Below are 15021 nucleotides of genomic sequence, written 5' to 3' on the forward strand. Positions count from 1 at the left end.
GGTTCTTATTCAGTGTCCAAATTATGTTAACAGAGATAAAAGTGGAGAAACATTAGCTTATTTTTACCACCACTTGGAGAAAGAGCCAAACTCTTGGGCCAGTGAGATATAGCTCAGTGGTTGAGTTTCTTCCTGAGCAAGCCTGGTGACCTGCGTTTGATGCCCAGAACTCATGGAGAGAACTGACTCCACAAAATTGTCTTCTCATTGCCACACACGCATACCTGGCACATCTACCCCTCCCCCAATGGTAAAGTCTTAAATCTCCAACTCTTACCTTTGACTGGGCCATTCTTCGTCTGTTTCATGCAGGTGTACCACTTAAATACAACAGTCACGTGGAGACTGGGTTTTAGCGTTTAAAGGTTGACAGGGTCATTGTGTAACTAACTCCCTCCCCCGCCCCCCTCTCTCTCTCCTCTGCTGCTCTCCTTGGGTTCCTTGGAAGAGCAGTTGGCATTGCTGAGCCATCTCTCTAGCCCACAATTTTATTATTTTTAAAGAAACTGTTACCCCGGTGATGTAGGCATTTGTTGTATGAAAGTGATCCCTTATATGGGCTTTCATCCAAGAATGGAAGCAGACCCCAAGTTCCTGTTTGCATCTTCCCACCCAAAGCTGTGGCTGCCTCAAGCCTAGGCAGGAACTTTACCTTATACACCTCTGAGACTGCAGAACAAAGTTCCAGCAGACACTCCACTTTGCTAAGTTGGGAAGAGGAAAGAGGGAAAGAGCTGTGTGTGCAAGCCTGAGTTTGTCCCTCAACACTCAGTCAAAGCCAGCTGTAGTGGTTGAGTTCGTCCCCCAGTGTGGGGGCTGGAGATATCTCTGGGGCTCTCCTGCCTGTCAAGTCCAGGCACAGCTCCAGGTCCAGCGAGAGACTCCAGCTTAGGAGGATGCCTGGCTGACTGAGACCTGCGCCCCACACATGCACGCGTGCGTGCGCACAGAGGGAAGAATTGTCTGTGGTTATTTTCAGTGATTGCTAACAGCTGAGTTTGCTCGGAGCAGAGGTGCTACTACTTCTCAAGCTACACTCCAAATTTAGGGATGCTCAAGCGCTGCTAAGTGTGGCAGACATAGCAAAGTCAAGGTGTGCCTCATGTACTGCCACCGGTAGGCCGGACCGGATGTGTGTGTCAACGCCTTTTGACAGCATTAACTTTGTAGTGTTGTGTGCTTTAACTCCAGTTCCAGGGGATCCGATGCCCTCTTCTGGTCTCCTTGGCTACCCGACATACGTAGTGCATAGACATACATACAGGCAAAACATTCATAAATATGAAAATAGGAACTTAGAAAAATGCACAGTTTAACTTTCTGACCTTGGTGAAAGTCAGTACAGAATTTAGGGTGGCCCATCTCATAATTCTCAAATCTGCAGGTGTCCTTATACTTTCCCCATCTCGGGCCAGTGCCCTGTAGGCCTAAAGTGTCAGGGCACCTGAGCACTGCTAATCTGAGGACTGCAAGGTCTTGGAGCAGTCTGTTGGCAGGGGGTGCCGCTGAGAAATGCACAGTGGTTCTGTTCGACTGCCTGGGAAGAGAGGAGGACCATGCCTGGGAGGAGTGGAGCACTGCCTAGGAGGAGAGGAGGACTTGCCTGGGAGGAGTGGAGGACTAGTCTGGGAGGAGAGGAGGACTAGTCTGGGAGGAGTGGAGGACTTGCCTGGGAGGAGTGGAGGACTTGCCTGGGAGGAGTGCATTCTAGCATTGGTGTGCAGCAGCTCCAGAGAGCTGTCTATCTGCTACCTCCATTACATGCCTGAGGACTGTGTTTGTAAGGTAGCAAGCTGGGAAAACAAGGTGGCTAGGCAGGTTAAAGGCATTTGGCCATGGATGCCTGACAACTGAAATTTGTACTAGAACTCATGGTGGAAGGAGAGAGCTGAACTTTAAAGTTGCCCGTTGACTTGTACACACATGTGAACACACACCCTCTTGCACAAATGCACCCATGTGAATGTGCCCTCATACACATGCATACCAACAATAAAGCGTTTTTAAATACTTGATGTGTTCTGAGCACTTTACAACATCCTTCCCTTCCAAGAGTGTAAAACAAAACACTCTGATGTTCTGTCTTCAGTGACTAACAGAATATGGATTCCATTCAGCTGGAGAGGTACATAACCTAGACCAGTTGGTATTGTAGTTCCAGGGTGTATGATCTGGCTCCTGTGTGCCTCCCAGCACATGCGCATTGTGAGTACAGAAATCCTTGGCAGGTAGTAGAAGCTTATGAAAATACAGCATTATTTGAAGAGCCATTAAAACACTTCTTAAGATGTACATAGTTTTGGTTCAGGACCCCTGCCCCCACTTCCATAAATTCCCAAACTGGGGTTTTGAAAAGCTCATGTGATCCAGGTACTGCAGTCCCAAAGATGTGCCTTCAATATGCAGTGCAAAGCATTTAAAAAAAAAAAAAATCAGGTGGCTGAAATTACATCAAAATGGCAACCAGGGCCCTGTCCCTGTAGAGGTCAGAGAAACTCCAGTCTGCAGAAACACAATTTGAGGTCAGGAATCCTAATACCTGCTCTTCCCAGGGAACCGTGCAATACACACAGTATTGGAGGGGTCAGGCTAAGTGAGCAGCTGCAGGAATACCCAGTTGTCTGTTAGTGTAGCAAAATGGAGGGGAAATAGGAAACTTTAAGATGGGTGTCTTTTTTGGTGTTATTGTTGATAGTCCTATTTGAATGTAAAGTTGTGAGCACAAAAGAAGCGAGCTGTCTTGGTTGGGCTGCATTTACTGCTCTTGATGACTCCAGTTGTGTGTAAATATTAGAAAACAGCAGGGTCCTGCATCCCAAGAATCACTTGAGCTGTGCCACAAGACAAGTGTCCTTCCTGGCACTGTAGTCATACTACCCGGCTCTCCCGCTGTTTCTAATCTGTGCGCACAGCCGTGAAAAAACTGGACTGACATTTACAGGCACAGCAGGGAGACACTTGACTAGGGAATGTTAAAGACTCCAGTGCCTCCATTCAAAGTGGCCACCACATACATGATAAATCTTCATAGGAGAGCTGGGCGGTGCTCCGCTGATGCCTTAACGAGGGGTTCTGTAATGAAGCAAAGGAGCAGTCAAGTATTTATTGTTGCCTTTATTTGGACCTAATACTCTGTGCAGGTGAAGGAATTCTTCCTTTTGCACCAAGCACTTTGGAGGGGCTGTTTCAGTTTCTCATTCCTTCGCCCCCTTGAGTTTTGCAGGCTCTTTCCTCAGGCACAGCATTTGCTCCACAAAAGGAAGCTTTCCTGAAATGGGCTGTAACCTGTTTTGAGAGAGGTCAGCTGCCTTCAGACTGAAGTTCCACAGGCCTTCCTCCCTGTCTGATGGCAGCGAGCTGCCAGATTTGTATGCCGTAATACCAGGAATGCAATTAGGTTTGCTGTGCGGTGTCTGGTTGACTTCTCAGTTAAGAGTCTCTCTCTTTCCCTATGGGATACGACTAGACAGACTGTCATTTGCTGTTCCTAATTCTGCTTAGCATCATCACTGGGGCGTTTTTTTTTTTTTTTTTTTAAATTTTGTAATTAGCTATCTTAGTTGGCTCTTAAATTTTAATAGCCAATTGAAGCTGTGTTTTAGCCAAGTTCCATATCTAAATTGCATTCAAGTCCATTAACAAAGTTGGTTAAAAGGCTATTAAAACCAAAGCCAATGTGTGGTGGCTCATGCTTGTATCTTCACAGTAGCAGTTGCAGCCTAAAGGAATGTGCTCCCTTCCAACAAAGTTCTGTGTGGGCTGGACTCTGCCTCCCCAGGGAAGAAGATGGTCAACAAGATGTTTCGTGTGTGGGTATGCCCTGCCTAGTCCCTTTTCTTCTGGGCGAGGCTGCTTTTCAGGTTTGGGTTGTTTGCTGGGAAGTGAAGGAGGGAGAAAGAAAGACACACTGAATCCTCCAAATTGAAATGGACAGTTTTTGAAAAGTGAATAATTGAAATGATGTTTTTTTTTTTCTCCTTTCAGCTGATCAAAATGATTAACAAAACCATCTGAGGCACCTTCTGGTAGGAGTGTAGTCTTGCTGGGTTCGCTTTGTGAAACATTCTGGCAGACACTGAAAAAAGAAAAAAGACCTGTAGTGGAGCCAGCACATAGGCACAGAGCACCAGTGCCTAATCGACAGACCCGTTGTTGCCCTGGTTAGAGTCAGAAGGCTGGTCGAGCATTCCCACCCGGCACCTCGCTCCATGAGTCCTTCCTCCAATGTGTAACCTTCCTTTAGTTTCCCCTCTCAAAGACACTTAGTTTCACAGATTTTTATCACTTGTGCTACAGACTATCAAAAGAAATTAAACGAACTGGAGTGTGTTGGGTTTACATTTCTTAATCACTGTGACCCTGGGAATGAAGATTCAGGGAGAAGCCAGGAACAGATGCATTCCCCCCTCAAGCTGCCCCATTTTGCCACGGTCATGTTTTCTGCCTCAAAAATAGACAAATGAAAAACCCAACTCTAAGTGCAAGCATTATCCTCCACGCAGAAGGTTCTAGGGGCTGTGCCACACTGCTTTTGAAGCAGACGGGTTTGCTCAGAGTGCTTCCATCTCTGTACTCCTAAAGTTAGCACTGCTGTCCCTGCCCCGGGTCCACTTCTGTGGTGTGGAGGCCACTTGACAGACAGCCATGGGATGGCTCTAGAGAAGTCCCCAGTGCGTTTTCATGCCCGCCCCTCCATGTGGTGCTGGGGTCCCTGTGTTTTCATCCATCCCCTTTCACAGCCTTTGCCTGAGGGCTGAGGCAAGTGGGTAAGAGATGTCTCCCTGTTAGTACGGGACCGCCAGCGCTGCAGGGCTCTCTGCCGACCTTTGCACTGTACCAGAAGCTGGTAGAAAAGGGGAAGGGGGCTGTTTCATTCATACAGAGCAATGCAGCGAAGCCAGCACAATGAGAATGTGTGTGAAACATGAATCGGCCTTGAATAAAGTAGAACTGGCTTGGAAAGTGAGGCTAGTGAAGGGTGTAGAGTGTAGCAGTTATCCTGTCTGCTTTACATGCAAAAGGTCCTGGGTTTGAGCCCCAATGGAGCCATGGTTACAAAACAAAAACAAATTCTTTTCATTTTGAAAGTACCCTGGATAAAAACAAGAATGTGGGATGTTCTTCCTCCCTCCCTCCTTTCCTCCCTCCCTCCCTCCCACCCTCCCTCCCTCCCTCTCTTCCTCTCTTCCTTTCCTCCTCCTCCTCCTCTCTCTCCCCCCCTCTCCCTCCCCCTCTCTCCCCCCCTCTCCCTCCCCCTCTCCCTCCCCCTCCCCCTCCTCCCTCTCTCTCTCTCTCTCTCTCTCTCTCTCTCTCTCTCTCTCTCTCTCTCTCTTGCCAGGCATATGGTGCATGCCTTTAGTCCCAGCTTTTAGGAGGCATAGGCAGGTGGATCTCAAGGCTAGCCTGGCCTGCATAGTGAGTTCCAGGATAGCCAGAGCTACATAATAGAGGCCTTGTCTCTAAAATACAAACAAAAAATCAGGCCACCCTCTCCTGGGAGGTCAGGTGGGATGGCTCCTATGCCAAACAAGACAGGGTTCCTGTTGACTGGCCCCTGGTGGGCTCAGCATGCCATAGCCCTCACCTCACCTAACCTTGGGAGCTTTTTCTCCCAGGGGTGCATGGTGGAAAGATGGAGGACTAAGGTGAGCAGCAGGAATTCCAAACCTGTAAGAACCCAGATAGAGGAAGATGCTGCTTATTGCCCTAAGAAAGGGGGAGAATTCCTGACCCAAACCACATGTAACTATGTCCATGCTGTGGCCGCACGAGCCTGACAGCAGATCAGTGGACTGTGCGCCTGGGGGTGGTCACTGCCAAGTTGCCCACCCTCGCCTGTGACTTAGCCTCTCACCAGAGGAAGGTGGCCATTGGCCTCCTGGAGTCCACTCAGGCCCCCAGTGACCTGCTCCAGTGGCCACAGTGCCCCAGGCTGCTGGGCTCAACCCAACCCGAGCCTGCCCAGGCCTCCACCGTTGGGTCCCGTTTCCTGAGCAGTGTGATCTGCCTCGGCTTACCTGTCATCCCGTGGGGCACGGCACAGTTGCCTGAGGAACGGATATGTGGGAGGTAAACGACTTGCTGATGTAAGATGTCTTTGTTCTACCTTTCCTCTTGACTGATAGTCTGACTCATTGCGGATTATAGATAGGAGTTAATTTTTCTTCAGAACTTTGCTGGCTCCATGACTGTTGTTTGGCACACTCAGAATGGCTCTAATTTCTCTTCTGGGTGTGACATTTCCCACCCTACCTTACAGAGGGCTTTCTTTCCCTAATTGTCTTCATTTTCATAAAATGAGATGGTGTGGGTCTGTTTCCTGGGTGTGTCCTGGAACTTTTGTTGAAATATCTTTTGACAGTTTCTCCTTTCCACTTCCTCTGTTCTCTCGTGAAGTTCCAGAACATTCATTGTCTCCTCTCATTTGCTGTATTGCCAGGGAGATCTTAGTGTTCTCTTCCAAATCTTCAGAATGGGGGAAAAATCTATTATGTTCCTAATTTCCAGGAGTTCTTCTGTGTTTTCTTAATTAATTTCAAAAATGTGGTCCTGGTCTTAGTTTGAAGCTGCAGGCTTTTACATCTCCAAAGATACTAATTATAGTACATAAATGCTTCCTGTCTCCACATTGTTCTTTTTTTTTTTTTTAATTTTTATTTATGTGCATTGGTGTTTTGCCATGGGTGTCAGATCTCCCTGGAACTGGAGTTACAGACAGTTGTGAGCTACCATGTGGGTGCTGGGAATTGAACCCAGGTCCTCTGGAAGAGCAGTCGGTGAGTGCTCTTAACTGCTGAGCCTTTTCTCCAGCCCCTCCACATAGTTCTTTTATTATTATTATTATTGTTATTATTATTTTATGTTTTTTTTTTGTTTGTGTGTGTGTGTGTGTGTGTGTGTGTGTGTGTGTGTGTGTGTGTGTATGCTTGCAGGTGTTGGTTCTTTCCCTACAGCATGTAGACCCTAGTGATGGACTTTAAGTTCTCAGGCCTTAGTGACAAGTCCCTTTACACACTGAGCCATCTCTCCAGTCCCGAATGTGCTTCTTCCAGGGATGTCATTTACCTCGCTTGTCTTTCACTGGGTGGCTTTCTCAGGTGCTCCGTGGCTATGCAGGAGTGAGCCTTCAGCCGGGTCACGTGACTGGGATCTGGAGTCTCTGTGAGGGGTGGTGTTTGGAGCTGTCATTTTCTTCATCCAGCCGGCGGTCTCCAGGAAGCTGAGCCTGACATGCAGGTCTCCATGCAGTGCAGATGGCTTCTGCATGTGGTCTCAGTGCAAAGAGAGGGCTACTGTGAGGATGGGCAAAGGCCAGTCACTCAGCAGACCACAGCTGAGAGCACCTGGCTGGCTCTTGGGCTTCTCCAAAGTGCATCTCACGAGCTAGCCTTGGGGACCGGTAGCCCTCCACTGTGAGCTGCACCAAGGGAGGCACACGGTTCCTGGCAGGTGTGCCAGCCACCCTGAGAGAAGGAAGGAGAGGGCTGGCAGCCAGACTCAGGACGTCAGGGAAACTATGGGCTTGGTCCTTGCACCCGGGCAGGGATGGCAAGGTTTGAAGGGCTGCCTCCCTCCCCTTGTCTCCTGGGACAGTGAACCCAGTCATTTCCCTGGAGAAGACTTCCTGGCTTTCTAGCAGAGCTCAGCTCTCTGCTTGTGGGTGGGAGGTCTCTGCAGGACAGTTTGCAAGGAACTTCTGCTGCTGACTCAAAATCATTTTGACATGAATGAGCCTGTTCTGGGATTTCTCTTTGCTTTTACTGAATTCTGTATCCTTCCTCTGCTACTGTTATTTAAAAATCACTTTATCTGGGGCTGGGGTAGTATGCCAGTCAGTGAAGTATTTGCTGCTCCATCATTAGAACCTGCATTTGACCCCCAATAACTGTAAAAGGCCAGGTGTGGTGGTGTACACTTAGGATTCTAGCACTGAGGTGGACAGGTGGATCTGTGGAGCTTTCTGGCCAGCCAATCCAGCCTAATGGGTGAGCCTCATGAGAGATCCTGTCTCAAAAAAAAAAAAAAAAAAAAAGTGGGCAGCTTCCGAGGAATGACGCTTGATCCTCATGTGTGCACATGCACACACACACATGTACAGCACACATTTCCTAAGCAGTATACTTTAGCATTCCTCCCATTCTGTCCTTTTTAAGCTGGCGATAGCTGCTTGAGAATGTTTGCTTTTCATGTTTTAGACTAGGTTTGATTGTGTCTACAAAGCCCCGGAGATTGTGATAGGAACGGCATAAAAATTAACTGGCCCATGAAGGAGGGGTTGAGTCTTCTCAGATATGCCTGACCACCTAATATATCTGTCCATTTAGTTACAGCTTCTTTGATTTCTTTCACTTGTATTTTTAAAATTTAAGTAACCAATCTTGCGCTTTATTAAGTATACACTTAATTATTTCATTTTCTTAATTTTTATAAGTAGTATTTCAAAAAAAAATTCAACTTCCACAGATCATTGTTACATAAAGAATAAATAATATATATGCGTAATTGCAGCTGAATATGGTGGCTCATGTCTGCAGTCCTAGTGTTCTAGAGGCTGAGGCAGGAAGATCGTGAGTTCAAGGCTAGCCTGGTAATAGTGTACCTCAGTATGAAATAAAGTAAAAACTGAGGGGTGTGTGAGAGAGATCTGCGATCCGTGTCTAAATGTATTGTGTGTGTATGTATTTGGTCTATATGTGTATGTCTCTGTGGGGTTAATGTGTGCATCCATGGGTTGATGTTGCATCCTAGATATTTATTGTATCTGTTGTTTTATAAACTTAGATGTTGAGTTCTTTCTTGTGGTCAATGAGCTATTGGCTTTCCCATGTCCACTTCTCAGCAGCTGTGTGTCTTTAGATGAATGGAGTCTCTGTGGCTACCTTGTTTCCATCAGGGACCTCTGCTACTTTGGTGGACTGTGATACTGTTTGCTATTTTAAAAATAAAACTCCTCCTTTTCCCTCCTGGAACTAAAAGTTTCCTTATCCTTACTAGATCTGGGTGAGGCCTCACGCTTTGACCTGAGGAAATGGGATGAGTGGCAGCTGAAATGTCCAAGGTCACAGTGGATGTTGTTTGCAGAAGTACCCCACCTAATGTCACCTTGTACTTTTAAGTTAGGTCCCTGGGATTCTCCCTGACCCTGACTTAGAAAGGTGTGTCTGGCAGTCAGGAAATTGCTGAGGAGGCCCTTCGGATGGACAGCTGCAGATGGGTGTGCTGGCCAATGCTTAGCCACTCCTCAGAGTGGGTGTGGGGTTTTGGTGTGTAGAGTTTGCCCCTTGCTCTGTTGCGGTGTTCCATCATGACCTCTATGTCGGTCAGTGCACACAGTCACTTCTGCCAGCCAGTGCATGACTGGGTTCTGTCCGGTGTGTGTGGCTCAGCCTCCTGGCCACTTGCTGCTTTGCACTCTTTTTCTGTGCGATCTCCATTCTCCAGTGGGACTCTGAGGTTTGTCCTTGAGCCCAAGCACCCTATGTTTGGGGACCCCCCCCCATAAAGCTCTGCTGTGACACATTACAAATGCTGCTTGAGGGGCTGGAGAGATGGCTCAGATGTTAAGAGCACCGACTATTCTTCCAGAGGTCCTGAGTTCAATTCCCAGCAACCACATGGTGGCTCACAACCATCTGTAATGAGATCTGGCGCCCTCTTCTGTGTACATAATAAATAAATAAACTTTAAAAAATGCTGCTTGAACTGGAAACTAGCACAACCTTCTCTTGTGATGATCAAAGTCACTTCCCGTGACCTCTGACCTCTAGAGAGAATCCTCCTCTTTATCACAGAGCCTCCTCACTCCCTCAGGAGTTTTACATTTAGAAACTTGCCTCCTTGGCTGTAGCTCCCCCCCACCCCACGATTGCCTATTTTCTAGAGCAGATGGGGACATTCGGTGACCTCATTCACAACTGTACCCTGAAGGTTCTGGAAAGGGATGATGGAAGGAACTCCCCCCTCTGCTGCACAAACACCCAGTGAGAAGCAGAGGGCTTGCTGGAGAAGCAGATACTTCCCAGGCATCCCAAATAAACCGCCCTTCCCTAGAGTTGCCCCCTGTCTTTGCAGGGGCCTCCTCATGACCCCAAAGCCTTTCTTTGATCCCTGCCCAGTTTCTGTTATTCTCTAAGTGTCCTGCTTCTTTCAGTCTGGGAAGCCTTCCCTGAGCTCACCAATCCAGCTCCTGCTTTGCTTGTGCCAACAGCTTCTTTTTGGAACTATGCATCTTCCTTTTCAGCAGGTCTGTGGAAACACGAGAAAGCATTGTTTCAGAAACCGGGGAAAGCATTGTTTCCCACCTTCATCCCTGATGCCCAGTGCCTAGAACACAATAGAACTGGGTGAAGGAATTCTAAAGTGTTTTTTAAAAGAATTGTATTGCTTTAAAACGGGTTTGATCTTTTAACTATGGATGGAGGACACAGTACCGTTCTATTATATTTTAAAATTTGGCTGAATAGTGAGAAGTCAACAAAATTTAATTTATCCAAGTAGTACGTGTTATATGCCTCTGAAGCTAATGGGTAGAATGTATGCCTTTTGAGGCTCTGTCATGAAAATTCAAGGGCAAGGGAAAAAACCCAAGATTAGTCACGTCAGTTAAGTATGAAATGAACACAAAGATTTAGATACTTACAGCATGTTCCTACTGATTCCTAAGGCTGATTTATATGTAAGTGTGGGCAGGGCTGGGGGCAGCCTGGGCTCTGATGAGTTTAGCCTGCTCTGAGATTGCTCTGCCATACCCAGCCTTGAGGGTGAGCTGCTCAGAGGAATGCTCTCCGCTTTCCAGTATCTTCCCAGTAATTAGGCAATTCTTATGTACGAGGTGGGTGAGAACATGCACACCTCCACCACTCTGACCTTTTTCCCACTTACCTGCAGCATGTGGTATTTTGGGAAGTGACTTTTCCTGGTGAGTGACGGTGTCACACTGTTCGCCAGCTCCTGCTACCCCAGGTGCCCTTGGGAGCAGAGGCCCAGGACCTCACCAAGGCAACTCAATCTGCGATTCCCAGCCCAGAAATGCCAGGGCTCTACTGGGATGCCCTGGGTGGCTCTGCGACTTTCCTCTCAATAGTTCACAGCGTGTAATTCTGAGAACTAGTTTCCTCCTTGGGTGATGCCTCTGGGCAGGTGGGGGTGGCAGTGTGGCGGGGTGGTGGGTTTCCTTCTGCATGAAGACAGGTGCGCTGTGCATGGAAGGAGAAGCCTGTGACTAGCTGGCTTAGGAATGGGCTCTTAGTCACTGTCACCAGTCTAGCTTCCAAATTGTGCTTCTCTGTTGAAGACACTTCTGGGATTATTTTTAACTGACAGTGCTTTGCCGTTCTCCCCAGACTTGCCGTACTGAGTAATTGAGGATCAGGCTTCCCTTTCGTTTGCCCTTGTTGACTCTCATTTGTTTATGTGTTTGTATGCCGGTTGTCTTCCATGGCCTCTCTGCCTTAGTCCCCTGACCTTTGTCACCGAACCTGAAACTCACCGTTTCCCTTAGGCTGGCTGGCCAGAGACCTCCCGAGACCCTCATGTCTGTTCCCCTCAGGGCTGCATACAGCCAGGCCCAGCTTGTCCTATGTCAGTACTGGGGACTTGAACTCAGGATCTTATGCTCAAGGAGCCAGTTTTCTCACTTACTGAGCCATCTCTCCAGCTCCTGATGAGGCTTTAAAGTTTGTATTTTTAGTTATTGATTAAATTGATCATTTTTAACTATTTTAATTGTGGATATGTGCCTGCCTCGCATCTCACTCTTTCAGAGCCTCAGTTTCTCCAGTGTTGGGGAGGAATCAGGAGGATTGCATCGAGTGAACAGTTGACCTCTCAAGGTTTTTGAGAAGCCTCCACTGTGGTTTTCTTGGTTAAGTGCGGGCTCAGTCTGTTACTCCTCTCCCTCATTGCTCTCCCCGCAAAGGAAGGTTCTAATGTTTCCTGGGCCACATTGCCTTGGCTTGCCCATGTGTGGTTAGCATCTCCGGCATGGTGATCTGTGGCGCATTTCTGTGTCAGCTCCTTCATTGTGCCCAGATGCCCACCAGTTCCACCCACAAATAGTATGCCTTGGAGAGCTCACGATGTACCTTTGGGGTATCTTAACAACTGCATCTGCTCAACCTCTTATGCTTGCTGTGTGGGTTATGATGCATTACCCCTCTGACCTCCACAAAAGCACTGCCTCATCTCTCCAGGGCCAGAAGGGCAGCAAATGGCAACTGTAGCTTAGGAGAGTGTTGGGGGATTGGAGGATGGTAGTGGAGGACGATTCAAGTGTGTGTGTGTGTGTGTGTGTGTGTGTGTGTGTGTGTGTCCACTATGGAGCTGGGATTACAAGGTTGTTCACACTCTTTATGATTCATACTTGTAATGCTGCTGCTGTGTGGAACAAGATGGCATTGACAGTTTGGACATGAACACTTAGAACACAAACTTGGAAACAAAAACAAAGATGGAGGCACTCCTACCCAGTGTCCTTACATCAGAATGTGCCGACATTGGAAGTGAGCACTTGGGTGTAACCAGGAAAATCCTGGGAGGCGGCTGCCTGCATCCAGGAGGAGCAGGAACCAAAAAGTCTTCAAGACCAAGATAAACCTTTGAAGGACTCGGAAGGGTCATATAATCCCAGGCTCCAGGCGGCTCAGCATACATGGTCTCCAACATACATGAGCACATATGTTGGCAACAAGGGACCCTTCCAGTAACCACATCTCCAACCAGGATCTCCTGTCTCTGGCCTGGCTAAGTACAACTGAGGCCATGGCCAGCTAGCCTCCATCACCCACCAGGAACCTCCCTCCCAAAGAGCATCTGCTGCAGAGACAGCATCCTTCCTTTCACTGTTCCTTTCCCGCCCATGGATGTGGACATGGGCATGGTGGCTTACTGTGCACTAGGCAGTCAGACCTGCTTGTGCCAGCCCTACCCACTATCCATGAGTAAAGTCCTGTCTCCAGATGTCAGCGGCGTCACTCAGAGTTGGATTGTTCAGTTGTTAGACGCTTTTTCTGTGTCTCTCTTTCACTGAAGCGTGATGTGTGAACAATAAACTATGCATTAAAGGGACACCAGATTCTCTGTGACTCTGAGTGTCTGAGACACAACTCTGTGTCAGAAGGTGACTCAGAAAGCTCTGAGGTGGCAATGACAGAATGGAGTCTAGTACCTGTGTCTGCCTTTATATCTGCTCCAGAGTAGATCCAAAGATTAAACCAGGATGAGAGAGTCCTTTAATGAAGATAAAAAACTCAAAATGATGTGAAACTTTTGGCCCTTAATTCCTTTCTTAGTATAAATTATAAAATACAGGTAGGAGTTATGGTGGAATGAGCTGTGGTATCAATAGAATATAATAATGCTGAGTTGGTAGTGCATACGCGTTCCCTCTGGGCCAGTGTGGGAATTCTTTTGGCTATGAGCCCACTCGTAAGCTTGCTCGTGGCAGAAGGTGTCTACAGTGACCAAGTGGTCACCAATACAGCATGGTTCTATGTTTTAATTTCACTAACACTCCCATGATCAAATACAAAAAGCAGCTTAGGAGAGAAAGGATTTATTTGGCTTGCAACTACAGGTTACATTCTATCATTGTGGGGAAGTTGAGGCATTGATATCAAACAGCTGGTCACATGACATCCACTGTCAAGAGCAGAGAGAAATGGATGCATGTGGGCTTCACTTGCTAGTGCTCAGCTCGGTTTCTCCTCTCAAACAGTTTGGGATCCCTGCCTAGGGAATAGTGCCACCCACAGTAGGCTGGGTCTTCCCACATCAATTAAGACAATCCCTTGCAAACATGCACACAGTCTAAACCAATGTAGACACTCCCTCACTGAGACTCTTCTCCATGGTCCTGGGTTGTGTCAAGTTGATAAAGCTAACCATGGTACTCTGCTGATGTTTGCTGGTCATTGCTTCATGATGCTTGTTTTCTGATTAATGACACATGAGCATTTATATGCGGCTCTTAGTTCTTCTGTTACTTGTACTTTTTTTTTTTTTTGCCAGTTTTTCTATTAGGTCTGGACTCTTTCTTTTCCACTTGTGGGAGTTTCTTGAACATTCTAGATATAATCCATTGCCGGCTGAGAGAGAGAGAGAGAGAGAGAGAGAGAGAGAGAGAGAGAGAGAGAGAGAGAGTCGGTTAGAGGATGAACTTACATTCAGGCACCATCCACTTTCTTTTCTTGAGACAGGACCTCTCACTCTTCTGGAACTTGTTTGTTAGGCTCAGTGGCTGGCCAGCAAGCTCCAGGGATCTCCTTGTTTCTGCCTCCTAGTGCTGGGGTTACAAGCATGCCCTGCCATGCCTGGCTTTCTTCCATGGACATTGAACTCAGGTCCTTAGGATTTCATGGCAGGCACTTACCGACTAAGCCATTACCGGGCCTTCGACGTTTCAACTCTGTGCTTGCTGTCCTCTGGAGTTCCGTCCCCTAGAGCTGTTTGTTTGCCATGTGCCTCTTAGCTTGTTAATTTAATTTCTCAAGTTTAACATTGCCGGGCGGTCTCTCTGCCACGACCTGGCCCCTCAGCGATCCTCGCCTTCCTCTAAAGCAGTTCATCACAGAGGTGCATATTGAGAATGCTCACACTGTGTGGGGACGGGGACTTGCTTTCAACTCACAGTTGCTGACCTGGAGGCCAGGGCTGTTTAACTTAGAGTTGTGGTTTGTCCGGCCCCTGCTGATTCTGGTGTCTCCATCATGCCTGTTAGTACTCTCTAGGCTTGGAAGAGACATTAAGCTCTGAGTAAATGGGGGCGCCCAAGCACAGCAGAAGCACACAGACCCACACACTGGTGACTAACACATGCTCATTGTGGGGAAGCAACAGAGGGCCACTCCAGGCATGGGCCATGGAGGGTGACGAAGGCTTCCTGAAGAAAATGGCAGGGGCAGAACTTTGCTGGTAGGAGGGAAGTCATGAGACTCACTGGGGCTCCCCAAGGCTCAATGGAGCTCCTGAGGTCAAGAAATGACCCTCCCTGTCCCTGACTCTGCACCTAGAGTACCTCCCCCT

Source organism: Onychomys torridus, chromosome 14 (assembly GCF_903995425.1).
Source record: "Onychomys torridus chromosome 14, mOncTor1.1, whole genome shotgun sequence".
Lineage (NCBI taxonomy): Eukaryota > Metazoa > Chordata > Mammalia > Rodentia > Cricetidae > Onychomys > Onychomys torridus.